The sequence below is a fragment of the Ambystoma mexicanum genome, chromosome 7q (assembly GCF_040938575.1).
Source record: "Ambystoma mexicanum isolate Mex_15411 chromosome 7q, UKY_AmexF1_1, whole genome shotgun sequence".
Taxonomy (NCBI): Eukaryota; Metazoa; Chordata; class Amphibia; order Caudata; family Ambystomatidae; genus Ambystoma; species Ambystoma mexicanum.
In genome coordinates this window covers 402693621-402709769 of record NC_090941.1, presented here as the reverse complement: position 1 = coordinate 402709769, position 16149 = coordinate 402693621, and positions in this window count along the sequence as shown.

The following is a 16149-nucleotide window of genomic DNA, read 5'->3' as shown; positions in this document are numbered from 1 at the left end:
ACACAGGCGGTTAAAACTTCATCCACTCATTCTGTCCTTGCATCCTCCTAAACATATTTACTTACATGCAAATGTGCAAATTTATATAGGTCCCAGTACCCATTCCTCGCTATATTTCTCTTTGCACTCTCTCCTTGAAGGATTCCTTGATCTCCTGAATTCTGAGATTGGGTGGCATGACTTGATCTGATTCACATGCTTACACCACTTATGTGATCACTAGTCTTCCACATTGGTTCTTAGTAGTATAAATCATAACAACAGTATTTCTTAAAACAAAGCCACATTTTCATTTTCATTTGAATCTCTAGCTAAATGTGCTTACAAGTGTAAATATCTTTCTTTCCTCGGCCTGAATGTTGCTATCTTTAGGTTATGTCTGGCAAGGCCCACATCAAATGCAAAAGCTGTCTGTGGCACTGCAGAGTTCTCTGGCTCTCCTTTGCTTTGAGGTGTAAGCCAGCAGCTGAATTATAAGGCCCAGCTCAATTGTAAAATGCCCAGGGATGGCAGCAAAACTCCACTGGATTCTTTCATTCAGCAAATCACATGTCTCTTTTCCCAGCCAGGAAGACAGACACCAGTCCACTGATGAAGACTCAAGTTCAGGAAAGGGAACAACCAAACACCCCCTTCTCTGCACTACATATGTGTAACCCCTTTTGCGCAGCACACATTTCAGATATTAGTCTAATAAGAGTTTTTCTTCCATTTGGATGCAAATTAATGTCCTGCATGAAATTATAACCACACACCCTCAGGCCCCCATTCATCACAAATATAGTGTGATACACATTCATCTCTCCACACAGTAATAATTGATACATTCATCCATGACGCAATATTACTGTTTCATGAACTGTACTTCCTTGGTACCATCATGGATGTGCTCGCAGCTCAAGCATTATCCTCTTTTCATGTAGTCCGTCCTTCTTTGGAAAACATGCATTGTAGCAGGTTTGGCTGCAACAGGCTCTTTAGTTTACAATTGCTCGAGATAATAAAGCCTTGCTCTGTTCCTCAGCTAGTTTCTCTCTTTTTTCCTTTACATTAAACTCTCTCTAGTTGCACAATTCATTAGGTTCAAGATGTATGCTATGTGAAGCGCTTAATTACACAGTATTCTTTTTTAAATGTATAGTTAAGCAAAGTTTAAAGAGTTGGCTTTTACGGGACTGATCGATAGGCGACACTTCTTACTTGAACTCTGAATATATGAAATTCTTGACTTGTTTGTAGGTTACAAATTTAAGATGGGCAGTCGCGTCCTGCTGAGTATGGTGGTCAAAAAGCGAAATAAACCACCTGTAACGTTAATCCACCAGTTACTCAGATAGTAGACTACACCAGTTTCATGTGAAGGTAGATAATTTATTTGGTGAGTAGAAAATAAATTATATTGTCAGATTGCCCTTAATGATGACACATGTTTCGGCTTGTAGCACCTTTTTCAAATTAGGGCTTATTATCACTGCCATTCCATAAAGTGCATTTACAAGTTGGTTACATTAATCAATGGTCGTACATGTTCACAAAGATAAAGTAAAATAAAACAATTGTGTGTTGTGTGCAGTCAAGCACAAAACATTTTTTACAATGAAAATAATCAATATATGTTCACATAACCAAGGGAGCGTTACGTCACATATTAATTTCAGAAAAAAGTTTTATCGTTTGATCAAAAGAACACAGAGAGTCAAGGGTTGGTGAAAAGGAGGCTTGATTAGGTTAAGAGAGATGCAAAGAAAAATATAAAAACACACATAATTACAAATTAAAATGATAAAATAAAAATACTTAGTTGCACATTGTATTAGGTGTCTAATTACTCTGTTCAAAATACTCTTAGTATCACAGTTTCTGTATACTTAGAACCAAATATATAGGTTTTTTTTTTTACCTTGTTATTTGAGTCTTGATTAGACTGGTCGTTGGTATTTGCCAAAATGTAAGTAAATAAAATGTGTGTTTGATTACCAATGCGATTGGTTAGTTAATCCACAATTAACATTTTTCTACACTTTAGAGTATTCAAACTTCCTTTTATTACTATTGTCCCATGTGCTAAAAAATAGCGCATATCTAGATCACAGTAATTTTAGTACGTTAGCATGTTCTACATCTCATTATCCAAGATGTTAGCTTTAAATGGAGTCATTCATGAACATTGTAACTGTGAGAGTCGCGCGTTATTCATTAGAAATGCATTGTCTTAGTTCTGTCAGTTCAAGCATTTGGAAAGCATATCTGCTGGTGTTCACTTCTTGTTTGCACGCCGTCTAAACAGCTAACGCTTCTCGCTAACGAAGGTTGGTCTGACTTCTGTCTGACCGCTATCCCGATGCCTCGTATGAGCATTCGGCATTTCGTAGTAAAATCCAAAAAAGGTAGATGGTCTCTTACATTTTCCTCGTTTGTCCGCTAAATCGCACGCTTCGGCTGGTAACAAAGATGCCGAATGGCGTCTTGCTGGTGTATTAAACATTGTGTGGGGCGTTGATATGGCAGCGCTCGCCATTTAGTGCGTCTTCAGTTTTATTGAATGTTGTTTTTAACGCGCGCCATCTTTTGGATATTCTTTGCCATAATGTCTTTTTACCTTATATTGAAAGTTACCTGTTTCAAATTGATTATGTCAAGAGGCGTTTATGTTAATAATATTATTCACTGAGTGCCTTTGCTTAATTTGCCGACGAAAACATCATGTTTTTATTAAGTACCTGGGTTTGCCTTAGATGGCATTTCGGTCCTCAAAATAGTACAACATATGTGTTCACGCATGATTCCCCTACTTAATAATCACATTTGTATTTGTACGGTGTGAAGTATTTAAATTGAATTGAAATTAGCCTGTTGCTGTTCTTAAGTCTTCTGACTGTTTTGAAGTTATTCATAAAAATTGTAAAAAGGTTGCAGTAAGGTCTAATTATGTAAAAGATCTTATGTTCAACAAATATGAACATGAATGATTAAAGTAAAGTAGAAAGAGGTTTTACAACACGGGTCAGGTGCATGTTCGAAGGCTTCATATACAACTTTCCTTTATAGTTCAAAATTTCCAAATACTTCCACCATGATTACTACAAAAAGGACACCATTTCATTGTCCGAGTTCAGGTGCATAACTGTACTGTTGAATTTGCATATCATTCTTGCTTCGGCCTGGCAGAGAGCTTTCTCTCTTTTACCTCCTCTTTTGCCCATTGTTATTTGTTGAAGACCAATAAACCTGATATTTGACTTGCTTTCCAATTGGTGTGTGCCTTGCCAATGTAAGGCGAGGGGGAGTCGTGGGTCTTGGCTCCCTATTTTTGCCATGTGCTCCCTGATACGAGTTCTTAGTTCCCTAATGGTACTACCTATGTATACCTTGTTTTTTACTCACCAAATAAATGGTCTACCTTCACATGAAACTGGCGCAGTCTACTATCTCAGTAACTGGTGCATGAGCATAGTTCAGCAAGTGAACCTTTTTCCCCAGTGTAGCAAATGCCAGCATATGTTAGTAGGTTGTTAATGGCATCAATGCTTTTTCCAGTATGTGTTTAATATACAGATCAGGATCAGGGTGTCCATAGTGCTAGTTGCTTCACTTTCACCAAGCATCTGAGGGAGCAGATCTCCGTTACATGTCTTGCTCATGTAGCAGGGCTCCCTTCTTCTTTGGCATTTACTGCATCCGCGTAAAGGATGCTCCCAATTTCACACGCTCAGTGACTGACAGACTTGACAGCTTCCATATGAAAAACTCTTTATAATGTTCCTGGTGACCACCTGCCATTTGTTCATATCATTTCGTAGGTCAGTGCAAAAGCATAAACATTGGTGTAAAGCCACCCCGCACTCATGCAATAGGAGCACCGGAGTGTAGAGGTTAAGCTTTCAAAGAGGGGGTTGTGGCACATGTGATGCCTGTTACAATCACGAAGGCAAGCTCGAGGTAGGCTTGCCAAATGTCTGTTACCGTGTGCTGGTCACTTTATCCATGCATGAGAAACAATGCTTTAGGGCACAATCCCATGTTGCAGATCTGCAGCTATTGATGTAGGTTGCTACGCAGTCATAATATTTGGCCATGTTTTTGCACACAATGCGTAAGTATAGGCGTATGCCAATGTTGCAATAAGGTTGTCTGTTCAAACTGCTCCCTCATTTGGTGGATATTCTATGTTGGCACCTCAGTAGTCCAATTGCCTATGAATACAGTAATCAGGAGAACCTCAAGCTGCTTAATCTGGTGCCAAGTACTTGTGGGGAGATGAACTCTATTTTAGAAATATTTACACATGAACGGTGTCACCCTCACAGATGATTTAATCGTTTTAGCCTTTAATTCACTTGATTGTTCTAAACGCACAGTGGATGTTTTGGGCATGTTTCCCCCTTCACTTTGCCAACTGCTTTATTTTGAATTATACAAAAAACAATTCCACATGAATCATCGTATGCACCCTTGCACATTGTCTGATGCTTGCATCTAGATGTGAGTGTGGTTGCTTATGATCACTTATCAACAATCAGCACAGGATAGGTCATCTTAAAAGTCAGAACAGAACCATCAAGGAGTTTTCTAGGATCCATTGCAAGTGTTGAGGCTTTGTGTGTAGGCGCGCTATAAATGCCATATCATATCATATCATATCATATCATACCCAGGGAAATACCACGTCCATCAATGGATATGATAAAGCGGTGATTTACATTACTGTGGTCCTGTGGAGAAATAATTACCATGAAGATCAGTAATGATCATTCAGTAATGATCATTCTACACGGTGCATCTACATTAACAAAAGGGGACTGAATGGCCAGGGGGACAGCTGAAGCATAACATGCATAACGTGCTCACCTTGGGAACGGGATAGTACCTTGTGACATTGCTTCGATGCCCCAGGTGGACCAACTCAGCCCTTCAAGCTTGCGGTCGATAAGTGGAGTATTACCGATGATGATGATTATCAAAGTGCTTAGAAATTAGAGAAATCGGACTTGCAGCACTATGTACATGAACCCATTCTTTTTTGTTTTATTATTCTTATTAATGGCTCAGTTTTTGAATGAGGTCGACCTTCATCTCGTCACTACCGCCTAAGTATAGATGATTTTATGTGGAAATACCTCATAAAAATAGAATCTATTCCCAAATATAATCATCTAATATGCATGCAGAACTTACACAAAATACTGCACGAGGTGAACACCTACTCATACTGAGCATGCTCGCAAAAAATAGGAGGTATTCCAAAAACTGCCTGTGTTTATTAGCATTGCCAAAACTCATATTCTGCTCCTCAATTTCATCTATATGTTTTGCTTTCAGTATTTGTATTGAATTGCATTTAATTCAGAGATGGACGAGTCATTATGACGACAGTGTAACACTCTATAGAACTGTAACTACTACGTGGAATTCGTTTTTGTACATGCACTCCATGAGTTTATTTGGAGACTCGGTGCACACGATTAAATGCTTGTTTGTCAGCTACGGACTGACTGTCCTGTAGAGCTGCAAACATTGACACATGTCAGAGTAATACTCGAATTTAGGGACATTTGATCATCTGCACGCTGCACACATTCGACACATCAAGAAATCAGAGGGCGCTTTGAGAAGCTATATCCTTTAATGCTGCTTTTATTTTTCATTTAAATCCCATGGCTATTTTCTCCACTTGAAGAGCAAGCTCACTTTAGTGACTGGAATGTGTGATTTTAAAAATAAACCGGAGGCACGCTTCTATGGCAGTTTTAAAATGTCTAAAGGATATGATTTCAGTAAACAGGTCCAAATGGACTAAGAGCCATTTCTTTAAAATTACTACCGGCTCTTTTAGGAAATGTTTGTATAAGGCGTGGAGTGGCCATCAGTCACAGGAATAATTGTCTCATTTGCACTTTTCAGTGAAAAAAACATACTTTATTTAACCATTTAATTACAAGTCTGGTAAACAGACTAGTAACATAGTTCATGAAGCCAGAGGTTCACATTGTTCTGTTGTTATGCATTTAAGATCTCATTTGTGATGTGATCTAATAGATGTGAAAGATTAAAAACACATAAATACAAATAACAGCATATATACATTGCTCTCCTTATGTTGCATTTCGTCAAAATATCAAACCCTACACCAATCAATCCTTGACAGAGCCTATGCACAACCTGAAGAATTTGTGGAGGGGGTCGAACAAAAACATGGGCTGGCCAGCCCCCCCCTCAACCCTCCAGCAACCCCATAGCCACGTCAGCCCTGCATAGGACTGAGTTATGGAATTGAACTATACCTGTCATCATACAATATAATAAAAGGCCAGATGTATGTTTATCCAATGCAGTCTTGAGCAGTAGGGACCGCCTGCTTCGCCTGTTGTCACCGTTAGAGTGGTCCTACTGTGTTAATGAAAACCTAAAAAAAATGTGTTTTCTATTAACATGAATCATAATAAATTACAATCAAATATGCCACATTATACATTAACACTCTGCAAAGGTCTCTCCTCACACACTTTGGCCCGTGTGCATGGGCTTTCACACCAGTATTTATAATATTTCACCAAAGCCACCAGAATTACTCTGCCCAAACTGCCCAAAAAGCTCTGGAAATCCCTTTCTACACCCGGGTTTACATAGTAGTAGAATATTTAAGTCATGTTGTCAAGATCTTTAATATCATATGTGGGTGCACCATGTGTCAGTTACCTACTTTTGCACATTTTACATGATGCTGCTTTCTATTTGCGAGATATGTTTTTAATTCTACACGTGAACTTATTGTTATTGTGTACTAAAGGGATCAATATTTGTGAATTGCTTTAAATGTGGTTTGTATGTAATTTGTCCTTTTATTGTTATACCACTTCGATGGAATTGACCAGTCTCAAATGTTTTATTGGCGTGTATGTTTTCCAATTGGTATTACGTTCAAGTTGCTCTTTATACATCAGTATAAGAAATGCTACTGAATTAGCCAGAAAACTAAAAGAATGCATTGGGTGGTGATCCTTTAGTCAAAACGTCTTCTGTGGGAATTCCTCTTGCTGGCCACCCATTTAATCAATCAGTAGTCCATCTATTCAATTAATGAGTAAGAAACATCAGGATAGAAATTTAGAAAATTGATTGGCTGAACGAGGAGCTGGTCTAGTTTGTGACCTGCTAGCTGACACTTTCCTGTCTTGTATATTTTTGTTCATTGGTCTTGTCAACTTGGTCTCTATTTCCTCAAACATGCTCAAATCGGCACCTGTCTTTTTTTTCTGTGGATCTCCACATGTACAACATCCTGGATTTGCCCCATTCAGGAGTCTATCAATGCTGCACTGAGTCGGGGTTCAAGCATTCCACAAAGGATGGGAAGTGCTGGGGGCGGGGCATAAATCCTCCTCTAACGATTTCACACTTGTGTGTAGTGCCTTCATTTTTAGTTATGGCTCATAGGTTGTATCTTTACACCACTTATTGCCAAGACTCTTGGTCGGAGCTTAGAGAGGGGAGCACATCATTTGATCCACCTGCTCCGCAAACTGGCTTTGCCATTTTTTGACAGCTGTGTGTCTGGCATTTTTGATTTGCTGCCTTGTTTTCACTTTGATAGAAAGGGATAATTTAGCCTCCATGGAAATTGTGTTTATTTTTTCTAAAGCTGAAAAGACTATTATCTCACACAGTGTCACGCGCCATCGATTTGTGTCAATCTAATGTGTTGCAGAAATGGGACACACAGTTTGCTGTTTTCAATAACAGGTGTGAGAAGTATTACATCTCTATCAGGCAAAGATACAGGGGGAAATTGCTTCGTGCAGTGAAAGGAAAAAGAAACATGAGAAAATACAATAGTTCTGTCTATTCTTAAGGCGGGGAATGATAAAGATGTGTTTTTGTGAATGAATACAAGGCAATGCTTGCTTTTGAAACATTGTGCTTCGTTGACACGTTCAATGAAGTACCACTGCCTAAATGTTATATAAAACATGGTTTAGAATACTGTAGATGCATTGTATACATTTCGAGGTATTATTGTTATGTAGAGGTAGTAAACTGGCTAATAAAGTGTGTGCATAATGGTATTAAAAACGTGTATGCATCATTTTTTACAATAATGATACAACATTATAAACACTTGTATTGAGTACTTTGTCCACACCTCTGCGTGCTGTTCTCTTCTCTTGTTCGTGAGTGCTGCTGCCAAAATAACTGGTATTATTGGAACTTGTTCTGGCACTCTGCGCTTTGTCCTCGGAGGGATGCAGTTGAGAGTCGTTCTTAATGGAATGCAATCCGGTGTGTAGGATGTACACACATTTCTGCAGCAGATGCTCAGTGCTCTAAGCTATCTAAAGCAAACAAGATGTTCTGTCATTTTACTCTGGTGTCAAAACTCTCGTTTACAGAGCGCTTTAGTGATTGTGCCTGTACTTTTGAAGTAAGACCACACCAGGGAATGCCCTGTCGGGTGTCAACAATGTCATTACTCATAACACCAAACATCTTACAAAACTAAAAACATGACTAAATGACATAAATTGTCGTAGCCTGGAAAAATGAGTCAACATTGGTTTGCTAGAACTACATCAGTAAACAAAATGGGCACATACACAGAACAGCAATGGCACTGAAGAAGAAGGTAACCAGCTGTACAGCCCGAGTTAAGAGTAAGCAGGGAAATGTGCAGACATGATGGTCTTCCGTCCTGGTCTCCTGGCTGCAAAAGGCGTCTCAACATCCCTTGACAATCAGCCCTGTCATTGGGGACTGTTACTCTGGGAGTACTGTCCATGTCAGTCTAATGCTTTTGGCACATCAAAGGACACTCTGCTTCTATTATATGTGCACCTAGTATATGCTGTTTCACCTCAACGCTCTCGAGTTCTATGGTGGGAACCTTGGTATTGGGAAGACAAGATTCCTTAATAGATCAACATGCCACCTGCCGGGCAGCTGTGCAACCTGCCAATAGCAGACCTGTAATATGAAATGCTGGTTGGCAATGACCAACGGTGCCCACAGTTTGTGTTGCACCAGCAGAGGCAAGTGGTCAGATACCAGTGATACAGTGCTATAATACTGTAGGTTGCATAAAGGTTTATATAGCTAAAGGAATGGACTGGACAGCTGCTGCATATATTTACCATCTTTACATCCATGCTACTGCAATAAAACTCCTGATTACCTTCACAGGATCATTATGGTTGTATTAATAATCACTGATTAAAAGGTACTTCTTGCTTGATAGTTGTATTGTATTCATGAAATGCTCTTGCTTCTTGCAGCAGTTCTCTAGGTTAACAATGATGGATTTATGAGTGACCTCCTAACACTAAAGAGAGCAGAATGGACCTCTGTGCACCTCTCATTAATGTGTTATGGGAGTGGGTTACTGGAAAAAGCCATAGGTTAAGCTAATGTGTCTACAGAAGATCATGTTGGTATATCTGCTAGCGAGTTGTAAAGATTGTTGGTGCTGTAACTAAGAAAGCCCAACTTCCAGGGGTGGACAGGCCTATAGGGAACTTCACATTAGGCCTCTGCACCATGAGCCTCTTTTGTGTGGTATTTCCACATGTCTCATAGGAAAAGGGTTGGCCTTGTTTAATAAGTGTGAGATGGTCCCCTTTAAGAATTTGTTCCTGGACCTCTTTTGGTTCCCGGTCCACACCGGCCCACTTCTCATTTTAACTTGGGGGATACTTTGCTTTAATACTTGTGCAGATTGTGTCTGGTGGTGGTGATGCACTGAGTGAACCTAGTAATGGGGGACTGAGGGCCAAAAGTTCAATCCAGCATTCTACTACATCAATCACACATTAAAATGTATGTGACGCTGCTCAGGGTCATTCTGATAACAGTTTTTTGAGTACATGACTTTCAATGGCAATAACTGGAAATGGTGTTAGTACCTGAGAATATGTTGGTAATACTGGGATAACGCTAGCAATACCTGCCACATCCTACATCCTATGATGTGAGTACCTGGCCATGTCAAGACAATACATGTCAAATGCCAGGCAATCAGGTTGCCATTGGTGTAAAATGGTGGGAGTACCAAGGCATATGATTGCAGTGCCCTGAAGTGCCTGTATGATGGGTATACAAAAGCTAAAAGTGTTGCCTTGCCTATGTGTGTTTGCTTTGGCTGGGCTTAGTCAGATATTCAGCTATGCCAGTTCAGAATTAATAGGAACACTTAATATGCAATTTGCTTATATCTAGTGCTGCAAGCTTAGTGGTGTGGGGTACATTTACCAGCCCAGCAGAACTCCCTACCTCACCACACTGCACTTCAGCAGTTACCAGCAGAATGGCTGCACCGGCTCTGTTGAGCACTATTGACTTGCATCCAAACTGTGTTTTGCAGTCACCAAAATAATGGCTGCGCTGTCTTTAACATGCACATATGGGGCGAGATGAAACAAAGAACACCCAGCTAATTGCTGCAAGTTATTTTCTTCCTTTGCATCAAAAAGAAGAATTCAAAAGCAGCCTAGTGCCGCGCTGCTATGCTGCCAGCTTAAAAACTTCCAACTAAAGAAAAGGAAATGTTCTGCATTTGAAATGGCTTTGCGCTGATGCCATTTCCATTTTTTTTCAACATTACACAGTTGGTTCCATTAAGACACATTAATGCCCATTTATGTACAGGCTATACACCAGCAAAGGAGGGCAGTCCTGCCTGGAAGGCATTATGCGTCAAGGAAAATCTGTGAAATAGCAGAGGAATTCACTCTAGGCTGCACGGCAAACGTTTTACTTTTGCAACAATCTAACGCAGTTCAAACCCTTCAGAAAAAGCTCTCTCTCTCTCTTCTTTTGCTTGATGTCAGTTTCAGAAAGCCCTTGTGTTGGACAGATTTCCGTGTATTAGAAATTGACTAGGGCTATAAATAATGTTCAGAATATAGATGCGAGAAAGAACAGCATTGGTAAAAGTATCATCCAAGAAGGATTGACCCATGTGTAAAAGGGTGCTTTTGCCAAACAAGAAAATGCCTATTAAAAAGTGAAATGTTAAACTAAGGTCCTGTGCTTGCATAGAAATGTGATGGGGGTTTGCTTTCATGATATTTATTCCCAAAAGACTTGCTTTCGGTTTAAAGAAAGACAAATACATGAATAAATAAAAGTACTTTGAGGCCAGCAGAACAGGTTTGGCAGGCCCTGGCTACAAAGGGCCCTGCCTCCCCTGGGAACAGAATCACCTTCCCCAAGTGGACCAGCCCCTGGAAACTTGGAAGGGGCCAAGGTGGAGAATCTAGCATCCTCGTCAGATGAAGCGGCATTGCTCCAGCATTAGACAATGGACTGCCATGGCACACAGGTGTGAATTCCTGGTGACACCTACCCTCAACTCAAATGGAAGGACTTCAAAGCGAATCCATAGCAACACTGGGCTAAGCTGGCCAGAGCCTGACATTTGGCTGGGGGTTGGAAGGAATGCCCATATTTTGAAACCAAAGCCAGCCCTTTTGATTTCAGAGACTGTTCAGGTCATGTCATTTATTTCAGTAATCAAAAGACATATTAATGTGAAATGATGGCCGTTTAAATATCATGTTTGCACCATTAAAATAAGACATTGTAGGTTTTTCTAGCATGTTGGGGATGCAAATGCCAGGAAAATGTAATTTCTGGGAAAAGCATACATGGTACAGCTTTGAAAATCTATGAAAACTTGCCCTGTGATAATATGTATACATATATATAACTGTAGAATTTTAGGTGAAATATTTCCATGGAAATGGCGAAAGATTGCCAGAATGACTAAACAGCATCATACAGTTTTGGAATGGTCTCCTTCTAGGAGAGCCTGCCGCTGTACAGAGTCCAGATCTTGCCTTGCTGTCCAGAAACCCGGTTCGCTGTCCAAGCTACCCCATTCAAGTGCTTGTTGTGAGTATTTCCCTTCCCTACTAACCACAAACTGTGTCCCTTGCTTTGTTACCTTCTATTAGGTCCAATCCCATAGAGATCCTATAACTGCTCTAGCAAAATCCTTAAAATTGTCAGAATCCTCTGTGTACCCTGTTCTTAGGAAAATCTGTAGTAATTTCCATGTGTTAGCGCTGATCCTTCACAATCAATTCAGTCTGTTGTATTTGTCCTTAGCACTATTTGGAATGAATGAATTAAATTCCCATCTAAAGAGACACAGAGCGTGAAGGGGTTGCAGTTGCAAAGTTACATGTTTTGCGGGTGGTGTTGCTCTTTTCTAGCCACTAAATTATAGGGCCTCATTCTGAGTAGGTCGGTAAGGGATACCGGGCACTGGTAAGGAGACCGGTGCCGGTAATCCCTTACCGCCCTACTACAAGGTCCCTTAGCGGGTCCCTTCCTTAACACCTGGTCTGACCAGGTGTTAAGGATCGGACCCATTAAGGGACTTCAGAGCTAATGGTACCACAAATTGCAGTAGCGTTATTAGCCACTTCCCCATTCCCATTGAGCCCTATGGGGGCTCAAATGGGAATGGGGAATGGTTTTTTCAATGGGGATTTACCGGTCCCGTAAAGGTTGGGCTACACCGGTAAGTCCCCATTGAACGAGACTGGTGCCGGTACCGTTATTGGAGGCAGTCATGGCGCAAATAGTGCCATGACTACCTCCAATCTCGGAATGAGGCCCATAGTCTCAGTAAAACTTGTAATTTTCTTTTCAAACCGATGTTCCCTATGCAACTGCTTTCATTTTAAAACCGATTTTTCCATTCCCTTTGAGAAACCCATCCTGTCATTCATTCAGAGTTACCCTTTCACTTTCATATCCTACCTGTGAGGTGTCTTTGTACCTTAGCATCAAAACCGCATTCTGATTTGCCTGTTTAGCCCAAATTCCAAGCTGTGTTGCTATTTTTAACCCGTGAATCCAAGCAAATGCAATTTCTTGACTTGTGATTTTGCTGCACTGTGTTTTTCCTTCCAAAGTTGGTTTTCTGAACTGTATGCCCATTGCTAGTACATTGCCATGTAGTTTGCTAGTTTTCTGACATCTTTGATACTGCTATACCCATTTTTGCCTTATTCATTCAACCGCACATTTAAAACAAATATTTAGTAATTCTGAGTGCTATTTTGCTCAATTTCAAGGGTTTTCAATCTGATTTTGCCTCCCATTTAGAGATGGAAGGTTGGATTTTAATTCTGTTTGTTGCATAGTATACCCAACTCCTTGCTACTCCTCTCTGCCCACCCTAAATTTGGTTAACAATGGTTTGAGGGAGTTTTGCAGGGGGAAATATTAACTGTGGTGCTATCGGAAAATACCACCCAAAAAGTAATCTTGCCTTAATTCAATTGTGCACTGTATTTCTTATGTAACCAGGACAAACTAAGTGTTTTCTACCAATTTCCAGTAATTATCACCACACTGTTAATGACAGCACTATATTACATTTGTGTGATGTTCATTAGAAGTAAAAAATAAATAAATATTGTATTATTAGCCACCGACCTGGTTCATGTCCATTGCGACACAGAGTATTTGTAAAGAGGTGTGTGAGACAAGTTGGGTGCCTTCTCAAACGGAATTCTTAATAAATAAAATAAAAGTGTTTTAATTGTGGGCTGCATCCCTGGCCAGTAGAAAGAATCTGGGTCTGGAGTGTACCGTGCCTTTAAAATCCTTAACAGTGGGAATTTCTTAGGATTGTTCACTGATTTAACCACACCATGGTCGTGTGGTTGTGCTTGTGCTTGCTCGTGCAAGTGCATATATTAACATTACAACAAGGCTCCTAAATACCTCACAGACACTATCAAAAAAATATTCTTCCACCAGACCTACCAGGTCCGCCTACAAGCACTGACTCCTCACTCCTCGCTAAAACAGGAAAAGAGTAGGTGGCGCCAGCTTCCTAGCCCGCGTCCCAGTGCACTGGAACGAATTAACGCTTTACCTGCGAAGCAAACCATCGTACCATGTCTTCAGGATGTATCTTGTTCAATCATTACCTGGTTATCCCCCCACCCCTCCTCCGTGTAACTAGTACCTAGATGCCCCTGGGTTTTGTGCGCTCCTACAAATGTACAAAATAAATACATAGATAAATAAACATGTCCACTTTGGTAAGAGAAAGCAAAGTGTAGTAGTGTTTCAGGTTGTTTGCAAAGTTTTATATTTAAGCTGCAATATATTTGGTTTGCATAATTTCCTCTTTCCATATCTCATTCTCTGGTAGTCAAATTTTAAATCAGACTCTGTTTGTGGTGCAACAATCAAAATCAAATCAAAATTCCATACTGTAATTCTTAACCTAAATCAACAAATTTGGAAACAAAGAATAACATCCAACATTTACTGAACAATCACTTGCTCGTTGTAGTATACTGCGCTCTCTGTCATGCATGTTTGTACTAAACACAGATAAAGAATGTTTGTTTCCATGGCCATGATAATTTTTTATATAGAGCTTTTTTTTAGATATAGCTAGTGAAAATGCATGTCAATTGTAAGGATTAGAAACGGTTTTTTTTGTTTGTGCTTGGGCCCTGATTCATCTTTTGTCATGGTTCCCATAACTTTCACTGTGCATATGACATGGGCCCTCATTACGACCCTGGCGGATTTCGCGGTGCTAAATGCACCGCGAAGCACGGCGGAAAGCCGTCGATAGCGCCATGGGGGTTGGCGGATTTACCACCCCATGCCGACCTTGGCGGAGCGGTAAATCCCCAATCCCCATTTTACCCTTCCCCATTCCCATTCTTGCCCCATAGGGTATAATGGGAGTGGGGAAGGAGTTAATTACGCCGCCGTAAAGTACGGCGGCGTAATTAACAACGAGGTCCCTTAGCGCCATGGTTTTCTCCGCCCGGTAAAACCAGGCGGAGAAAACCTCCATGGCGCTAAGGGAACTCGTAGTACGGCGGACGGGTCCGCCGCGATTAGCGCTGGCGGAAACCCACTCCGCCAGGGTCCTAATGAGGGCCATGGTCTTATGTTTGCACATGCTTACATGTCATGGAACTTCAATGACAGTCACCATAACAAATATAGCAGCTACCATCCCCCTATTCATATTTATTTTTTAACCAGGTTCTTGTAGGACATCTGGGGACACATGATTAAAATGAGTCCATTCCGCCAGCATAGGGATACTGCAGTACTTGGTGGCATGTGAAGTCCAATTGGGAATGTCACCGTTTTTACAAGTCACAGGGCGTGCCACTTTCTGCACTTTTCCCCTTCATCCAAAAGGAAAAAAAAGTAATGCAATTATTTTACAGGTGCAAGCATATTCATTATGAAGAGTGTTAAGTTTCAAGTTATAAAATTCACATTGATCTGTATTCTAAATATTGAAAACCTGGGGTCTTGTAATCACATTTTGGGTGAATTTAACTGTGTGGGCTTCTTTTTAGTTTTAGCCATTAGATGGCACTTGCTCCCTACAAACCTAAACTATTGTAATGAAATAAAGGTTGGACTGTTTTGCAATGTGAGGAGGGACACACTGTTTGGGCTTGATTCATAGAATAAGCACATAGACCCCGCAAAGTACCCTGCGCGTATAATAAGTTTGCATGCAAATGAGCACAAAAGTCCCTTTGCGTGTACCTTGTATTCATGGAATCCATTAGATGGCAATTGCCCCCTCAAACCTAAACTATTGTAATGAAGTACAGATAGGAGTCTGTTGGAATTCGAGGAAGGACACACACTTTGGGACTGATTCATAGAATAAGCACATAAACCCTGCAAAGTACCCTAGGTGTACAATAATTTTGATTGCAAATGCACGCAAAGTCCCTTTGTGCGTACTGCGTATTCATGCACTTCTATGCGCAAAGCAACCCGAACCACAAAGACAACCGAAATGCGCTAGGAATGCCCACAACATGATACCACACACACCAAAACCATTGGCAAAGACCAACCATTGCAAAAACCTTTTTGTACACCTCTGACCCTCCATCCTGACCGCCCTCCACACTGATCGCTGTCCTCATATGTAAAGGCTACACTCTAGCAAAACTGTGCGAGGTCCCCCGTAAGCAATGGCTGCAGCCCAGCAAAACTGTGTGAGGTCCGCCATAAATAACGGCTGCGGCCCTGTGAAACTGTGGGAAGCCCCCGTACTCCCAATGCACGCAAACTGCTGGCAGAAACCCCTAAGTCATAGCAGTCTAGGGTGTTGCTAGGTCTGGAAAAGGTCAGGGG